At 47.2% G+C, this 9,034-nt stretch overlaps 1 protein-coding gene across 2 annotated transcripts in view; it reads right to left on the reverse strand.

Moving 5' to 3' along the window:
- SLC41A3 (solute carrier family 41 member 3) overlaps window positions 1–9,034 on the reverse strand; it is a 74,866-nt gene extending 65,832 nt beyond the window's left edge. The window contains exon 1 of one of the 2 annotated variants that reach the window (XM_030942421.1): window positions 8,842–9,034. The gene's annotated coding sequence lies outside the window, so the exon portion shown is untranslated. The other variant, XM_030942425.1, reaches the window with a different exon arrangement.

The following is a 9,034-nucleotide window of genomic DNA, read 5'->3' on the forward strand; positions in this document are numbered from 1 at the left end:
ATGAATAATCTAAAAGTAAATAAACAATTGCATTTGCAATAGAAATGCAAGAAATGAAGAAAACTTCAGAACAAATTTAACAAAAGAAGTGCAAAACTTGTACCCTGAAAACTACAAAACATTGATCTCCAGGTTTAATACAATCCCTATTCAAATTCCAATAGTCTGTTTTTGTTTTTTCTTTTTCTTTCTTCTTTTTTGGAGAAAATGACAAGGTGATTCTAAAATGCAAATGGAAGTGCAAGGGAACAGAAAATCCTAAACAATTCTGAAAAAGAAGAATGAAGTTGGAGAACACAGACTTCCTAATTTCAAAACTTATTGTAAAACGGTATTAGCAAAGAATAGAAATATAGATTAATAGAACAGAACTGAGAGTCTATAAATAAATTCATGCATCTATGGCCAATGGATTTCTGACAAAGGTATAAAAACCATTCACTGGGGAAAGAGTAGTCTCTTCAACGAATGGTGCTGGACAACTGAATATTCACATGCAAAAGAATGAATTTGAACCCCTACCTCAAACCGCCTACAAAAACTAACTCAAAATGGATTAAAGAATTAAACATAAGAGCTAAAACTACCTAAAACACTTAGAATGAAATACAGGTGTAAATCTCAGGGACTTTGGATTAGGCAACAGTTTCTTTGATGTGATATCTGAAGTACAAGCAACCAAAGAAAAAATTGACAAATTGGGTTTCATAAAAATTTGAAAGCTGCATTTCAAAGAACACTCTCAAGAAAGTAAAGACAATCCACAAAATGTGCAAGTATTTGCCATTATATTAATGAGGGTTTAGTATCCCAAATACATAAAGAATACTTACAATTCAACAACAAAAAGACACACCAATTTAAATGACAAAGGAATTGAACAGACATTTCTCCAAAGATGTACAACAGCCAATAAGCACATGAAATGATGGTGTCACTTAACATTAAAAGTGCTCAGCTTCATCGTTAAAAAAATGCAAATCAAAACTACACTAAGATACCACCTAACATAATGTTGTCAAGGTTCATCCATGTTGTTGCATGAATCAGTACTTCATTCCTTTTTACAGATGGGTAATATTCCATTGTATGGACATATCCTATTTTGCTTACCCACTAATGAGTGACAGACACTTGGGTTATTTCCACTTTGGGGCTACTACAAATAATACTCCCATTATTCATGTGCAAGTCTTTGTGTGAATACGAGTTTTCTGTTCGACTGAACTGTACATTTAAAAGGGGTGAATTTTATGGTATGAAATTTATATCACAATAAAAAATTATGAATCATTTATGAGATATTATTAGAGCAAGAACCCTTACACTCCCACTAAGTTTAAGAAGCAAAGCATGACCAGCCTCTCCACTCTGAGCCCCTCTCTGATAACAACTCATCCCTCCCTACCAGAGGTGACACTAGCCTCACTCTGGGGATGACCATTCCTCGGTCTGTTTTATTTTTCCTCTAGTTTTACAATGTGTGCAGCCCTAAGTGTTACAGCTGAGTTTTGCCTACTTTGCAATTTCGATCAACAAAGTAACACTCCACAGATTCTTTTCATGTCCAGTTTCTTTCACTTGATATTAGGTTTCTGAGATTCAGCCATGCTGCTGAATCTATTTTATTGCTGTAGAAAACTGAACTGTATGACTGCCCCACAATCTCTTCATCTATTCTACAATCAATAAACCACCTCAGCCACCTTTCCTTTCCAAAATGAAAATAACGGGATTTTTTTTCTAATTACAAAAGTGACATGCGTTAATAAAAAATATAATTTAGACAATACAAAATAATATAATGAGGCTGGGCATGGTGGCTCACGCCTGTAATCCCAGCACTTTGGGAGGCCGAGGCCCGTGGATCACTTGAGGCTAGGAGTTTGAGACCAGCTTGGCCAACATGGTGAGACCCCATCTCTATCAAAAAATACAAAAAATTAGCCAGGTGTGGTGATGCACACCTGTAGTCCCAGTTACTCGGGAGGCTGAGGCAGGAGAATCACTTGAACCGGGGAGGCGGAAGCTGCAGTGAGCCGAGGTCACACCACTGCACTCCAGCCTAGGGGACAGAGTGAGACTCTGTCTCAAAAATAAATAAATAATAATATAATGCAGTTTAAAAATCACTGACAATTTCACTATTCTAAAATAATCAGTGCAAGTCTAGTGTATATCTTTCCAATGTTTACACACAGACACAGGTCCACACACTCACTGTGTTTTTTTTTTAATCCATGTTCTAGATCCTGGATTTTTTAAATTTGATAGAACGTATACATCTCTGGCCCCTGTTCAGTAAGATGTCTGCCTGCCTGATTGTCATCCTTGCTTGTCAATCACAGTTTCAGGCAAGGAATGAGGTGGGAGGCTTACGCCACCCAACTGCTGGTAAAACATTTTCCCACGTAATTTATGGATTCAGGAGGAGCTGATGGAAGAACTGAACAGGGATGTGTGCCCTGCGCTGTGCCTTGCAGCAGGGAGAAGCGGAGGGTCATGGCACCTCCTGCATCCTCAGTGCTTCCTTCTCAGGGGCCTGAATGGAGCAGGTGGTGAGTTAGCAAAGGAGCAGCCAGCCTGGGCGATCATGACATGCAGTGGGGACAGGGCACAGGGAGGCCTCTCGAGTCAGTGGCACTCTCGGCGGTAGGAATGGTGCCTCTCATCCAGCCCAGAGAACCTGGGCCCAGGCAGCACCAGTGTGGCTCCAAGAGGCAATAAACAGAGATGGGAACTGCCTACTCCCACCTGCCTCCCACCTCCCTGAAGGACCTGCAGGGGCCCAATGCCAGAGACAGAAAATGCCTCCCTCTCACCACATCAGGCCCCTCCAACTCTCCGCCCCACTCCCACAGGCAAGAATGGCCACCCTCCTGGCTAGGCAAGGCCACTGCTGCATCCCTTAGGTCCTAACAGCAGAACCCATTCTACCTTCCTCATGACATTCTCGTCGTCAACCTTCCAGCCTGACCCCTCAGGCCAGACCAGCCATTTTCTTTAAACTCCCATCACATCTCTGTAGCAATGCTGGTAAAACTGAGCCAGGCCCACACTGGAAGCCTGGCCATCATGGAGAGACAGCTAGTGGAAAGGAAAGGAGAGGAGGAGGACTTGGACCCTGCCCACACTGGGAGGAACCCGTACCACACAGAGCTGAGCTATCGGCTGGCTCTCCAGGCCCCACTCTGCTTCTCAGGGTGGCAGCCCCAGAACCATGAGAAGGACGCATGCTTGGCAGAACAGGGTAGGAATCATGGGGTCCCTGCAGTGCCAGATCCCTAATCTTTTCCAAAAATAACAGACACAGCTACCGATGACCTGTGCAGTATGGCTTTACCTCCTTTAATACTCACGGGACCGTGGGAAGGTTAGCTTATTATTGACCACTTTACACAGAAGAGGAAACAGAGGATTAAAAGAGACCCCTACTGGAGTCCTCTCAAGGGGTCGCACCTACAAGGAACCCCTCTCTCCCACCTCCTCAGTTTCTCCCCTCTACCTCTGTGGGATCATCTGATGAGAACAGAAACTTGCTCTAGGATCTGCCTCTATAAACCCAGCCTTGACCTCAAACTAGCTATCACTTCATTCCCCTCCTTCTCTTCATGGCAAAAAAAATTATACAAAGAATCATGCCCACAGTGTGTGCTCACCTCCCCTCCTCTTCTGATGCAAACTGTTCTTGCCAAGGCCAGCGGTCACCTGAGCAATGCTACGGGCACCCAGACACCCAAGGCTTACGGACAGGAACAAAGGGAGGTTAACTTTTCCCGGCTCCCTCTGCCAGAAAGGCAGGGCTTGGATGTCCTGAGGAACCAGGGAGGTGGACAGTCGGAAAAAATTTTGAACCTAAATCAGGGATTTAAACTCCTTAAGGTAAGGGAAACACACACACACACACACAATCAGGGATTTAAATTCCTTAAGGGTAAGGGACACACACACACACACAACTGAAAGCAAAAACCAGAGGGAAAAAATGATTACTTTAGCTACATCAAAGTTTAAATATTCTGTAGGACAAAACTTCTAAATAAAATTTTAAAGCAAGCAAAAGCCTAGGAGAAAATTGTTGGACCCAATACAAGAGACAAAGGATAAGTGCACAAAAAAGAATGAAGAACTCCTACAGATGAAATCATGGAGAAACTGACACAGGATGGAAACAAGAGCTCAGCTGGAGAAACACAAAGGAAGCCTAGACAGCCACCTGAGAAGGTGTTAGGGAAATAAAAATGAAAGCCGATGGAAAGATACATTATGCCTGAGGAATGGAAGAATTTCAATGAAAGTGACAATTTCACCCAAAGCAATTTACAGAATCGCACAATCACTACCAAAATACCAATGTCATTCTTCACAGAAATAGAAAAAAACAATTCTAAAATTTACATGTAACTACAATAGACCCCAAATAGCCAAAGCAATCCTGAGCAAAAAGAATAAAGCTGGAGGCATCATAGCAACTTCAAAATAGACTACAAAGCTATAGTAACCAAATCAGCATGGTACTGGCAGACACATAAGCCAATGGACAGAAGAGAGAACCTAGATATAAATCCACACACAGCCAACTCATTTTTGACAAATGCACAAGAAACATACTCTGGGGAAAGGACAGTCTCTTCAACAGATGGACTGGGAAAACTGGATATCCATACGCGGAAGAACGAAACTGGACTTTCTCACTATATTAAAAAATCGCATCAAAATGGATTAAACGCTTATATGATTTAAAACCATTAAACTACTAGTAGAAAATATTGGGGAAATTTTGCAGGACATTGGTCTGGGCAAAGACTTTTTGTGTAAGACCTCAAAAGCACAGGCAACCAAAGCAAAAATAGACAAATGGGATTACATCAAGCTAAAAAAGTTTCTGCACAGCAAAGGAAACAATCAACAAAGCGAAAAAACAACACACAGAATGGGAGAAAATATCTGAAACCACTCATCTGACAAGGGATTAATAACCAGAATATATAGTACCAGGAATTCAAACAACTCAATAGCAAAAAGGAAAAAAGAAAAAAAAATCCTATTAAAATATGGCCAAAAGATCTGAATAGACATTTCTCAAAAGATGACAAAAATGGCTCACATATATGCAAAAAGTACTCAACATCATTAATCATGAAAGAAATGCAAGTCAAAACCACAATGAGATATCATCCCACCCCATTTTAAATGGCTTTTGTAAAAAAGACAGGGAATAATGGACACTGGCAAGGATGTGGAGAAAGTGTTCCTTGTACACTGTTAGTGGGAATGTAAACTAGTTCAGCCACTATGGAGAACAGTATGGACGTTCCTTTAAAAACTAAAAGCAAGCCAGATGCAGTGGCTCACACCTGTAATCCCAGCACTTTGGGAGGCCGAGGTGGGAGGATCACTTGAAGCCAGGAGTTTGAGACCAGTCTGGCCAACATGCTGAAATCCCATCTCTACTAAAATACAATTAGCTGGGTGTGGTGACACATGCCTGTAGTTCCAGCTACCTTGGGAGGCTGAGGCATGAGAATCACTTGAACCCAGGAGGTGGAGGTTGTAGTGAGCTGAGATTGTGCCACTGCACTCCAGCCTGGGCAACAGAGCGAGACTCCATCTCTGAAAAAAAACAAAACAAAAAACAAAACCTAACAACAGAACTACCATATGATCCAGCAATCCCACTAATGGGTACATATCCAAAAGAAAGGAAACCAGGATATTGAAGAGATATCTGTATCCCATGTTTCTTGCAGCACTATTCACAATAGCTAAGATATGGATCAACCTAAGTTTCCATACCAGATGAAAGGATAAAGAAGATGTGGTACATATACACAATGGAGTACTATTCAGCCATAAAGAATGAGATCCTGTCATTTGCAACAACATGGATGGAACTGGAGGTCATTACATTCAGTGAAATAAGCTGTGGACAGAAAGACAAACTTCACATGGCCTCACTCATATGCAGGAGCTGAAGGAGGGGATCTCAAGGAGGTAGAGGGTTCACTGCTTACCAAAGCCTGTCGGGGGAGAGGGGGAAGAAGGGAGGGTGGTTAATGGCTAGAAATACACGGTTTGATGGAAGAAATAAGAAATAGTGTTTGATGAATCAATAGGGTGACTACAGTTTACAATAATCTATTTTATATTTCAAAATAGCTATAATTCAAATGTTTCTGGAAGACCAATCTCTAAAATGATGGATGTCTACATTGCACTGATTTGATCTTTACAAGTTACGTGAATGTGTTAAATTATCACAGACACCTCAAAAATATGTACATCTATTAGGTGTCAATAAAAATTTTTAAATATAAATAAATGAATGGTGTGAGGCACCTCACCTCGCTACCACTAGGGCAAGGGGTGGGCAGAAGGGCCTGGAACACAGCCACAGGGCTCTGGGTCTGCCTCTACCAGAGGCAACTGGGCAGTGACCAGGCCACACATCCTCACTCAGCCCCAGTCCTGGGGAGTCACTCACGCATGCCTGAGCAGGTTAACCCAAGAGTGCATAGCCACTGTGCCTGGTGACAGCAAACACCAGAGTGGCAGGTGCTGGCGCAGCCCTGATCTGTGATTTGTGCTGGGAACATGCATGCAGCGGGACCTAGAGAGCCCCAGCCCTGGGTCCACCCTTACTGCACCTGCACATGGTGCCAGAGGAGGGCCTGGCCAGGGTGACCCAGGAGCACGGCCCAGCTGGTGTCAGCACCAGTCATTCCCGTCTGCTCTGTGCCCCTTGCAGGGTGGGATATCTCACAGCTGTGGACATGGCCAAAGGCCCCTCAGCTCCACCTGAACGTTGGAGTGTTTGCAAGGAGAACATGCTCCAATGTCCCTGTGTCACTGCCAGCTTGTGCGGATGAACAACCCAGCACAGGCTGGAGTAGGCTTCTGTGGGAAAGTAGGCTGTGGACCAGGAAACCTCTCATCCCAGAGCCCCAGGGAGAAGCCAAGATGCCAGTGGAGGCATCGCCTCCAAGGTCCCCACAGAGGACATCGGGCAATGTCTGCACATGGTTTTGGTTGTCCCGACAGAGAGGGTGATACAGGACAGCCCCCCACAACAAAGAACTGCCCCACCCCAAATGTCAGTAGTGTGGAGGCCAAGAAACCCTGCTATGGGGCAGTGGTCAGAGACCCTTGTGCCTTGAAAGGGGCTGGGCAGGGCAGATAGTGGCCCACCTGGGGCCACAGTTCAGAGCCACACCTGAGTCTGAGGCTGCCCACCCTCCCAGCTGCCAGCATGGGGTTGGGAGGTGTCCGCCCCCATCAGACTGAAGAGGAAAAGGATACTCTATTACTCAGAAGCATCCCTGCGTCACCCTGTGAGGCTGGCCTTGGACCCAGGACTCTGGGCGCCCGGTCAGCACCCCAGTGTGAACACATCCTGCCCTGGGGCCTGGTCCCAGCAGCTTACACAGACCAGGGCTCACCCAAAGGCAGGCAGGCAGGGCTACTGGCTGGTCATGATTCTGGAACTAATGGTTTCTGCACACCTGGCTGGTCATGATTCTGGAACTAATGGTTTCTGCCTGGCAGGGAGGCCGCCACGGCCTCTGGGCTTCACCCCTCCCCACCTTCACAGGGGACCTCGCCTCAGTGGGAATGTTCTGGAGCCATAACCCAAGGTTGGAATCCCAGCTCCTCCCCTTTCTAGGTCTGTGACCTTGGAAAAATTAAACTTTCTGTACCTCTGTTGCCTAATCTGCGAAATGGGGTAATATTACCTACTGTGTAGAGCTATGAAGATTAAATGGAGTCATGCATTATCATCACAGGGCACCTGGCCCATCTTCACCCTCAGTTCATACTCCTCAAAGCCCTAAGGTTTCAGATCAATGGTCAGAACCACCAGGAGGACCTGCTAAAGACAAGTATGGGGACCCACCCGCAAGGTTTAGGATTTAGAAGGTCAGGGTGGGGCTGGGGAACCCGCATTTCTAGCAGATCTCAGGGAAGGCAATGCTGCTGGTCCTGGGACCACAGTTTGAAAACTACTGGTGTAAAAGCCTTCTAAAAAAAGTGGGATTTGATCACTAGTTACATGGAAAAAAACTGGAAAAAAGAAGAAAAAAGAAAAGAAAGAAAAGAAAAGGAAGGGAAGGAAGGGAAGGAAGGGAAGGGAAGGGAAGGGAAGGGAAGGAAGGGAAAGGAAGGAAAGGAAGGAAGGAAGGAATTTCAAAGAGACCTATCCCACCGGCTCTCCTGGATGGAGAGAGTGTGGGACTCTGAGAGAGACTCCCGGCTGGGCACCCCAGGAGGTTTTCTTCACCAGAGTTTTGCACCAAGCCCACCCAGGGCAGTGCGCTGAGCCTGTGGCGGAGGCTGGCGGGAGGTCTGGTTGAGGCAGGGTGGGTTTGCCTGCGCACGGACGCTGCAGGAGTCACGCGTGTGACATCCAACCAGGAGCAGCGCCCTGAGCAGGCCAGGAAGGAGACGGGGCCGCTGAAAGCACACCGCGGCGGTGAGGGGAACGGCCTCAGACACCTAAGGGTAGGACCGTCCCGCTCCCCCGCGACCCCCAGCGCCTGGGTCCTTTCCCGGCCTCCCCCAGGCGTGGCCTACCCCAGGCGTGGCCTCACCCCGTCCCAGGCCGCCCCTCCGACCCCTTGGGTTTACCTCATCTCCCGCGCTCCTTTCCCTCCCCGCGTCCCCCGAACCCCGACCCCCCTGGCTCCTCCTCCCGCCCGGGCCCCCAGGGCCCGGCGCCCGGCTCACCCGCCTCCCGCGCACCCCCTCCCGGGCGCCTTTTCCCGCGCGCCTCCCCGACCCCCCTTGAGCCCCAGCTGACCCCACCTTCCGCCCCAACTCCGCCCGGAACGGGGCCGCGCTTACCGCGTCCCATCCAGGCGGCGGCGGGAAAGAGGCGGGCCGAGGACGCAGGAAGCAGGAAGGCCGGGCGTCCCTGGCTCCGCCCCGGCCGGGCGGCAGGACCTTGGATGACCTGGTGCTCGGGGACTGCACCAGACGCCCCAGCCCCGGCAGCGCAGAGCCCCGCCGGGGGCCTGGGGGGGCTGGAAGTAGGGGA

Source organism: Rhinopithecus roxellana, chromosome 1 (genome assembly GCF_007565055.1).
Source record: "Rhinopithecus roxellana isolate Shanxi Qingling chromosome 1, ASM756505v1, whole genome shotgun sequence".
Lineage (NCBI taxonomy): Eukaryota > Metazoa > Chordata > Mammalia > Primates > Cercopithecidae > Rhinopithecus > Rhinopithecus roxellana.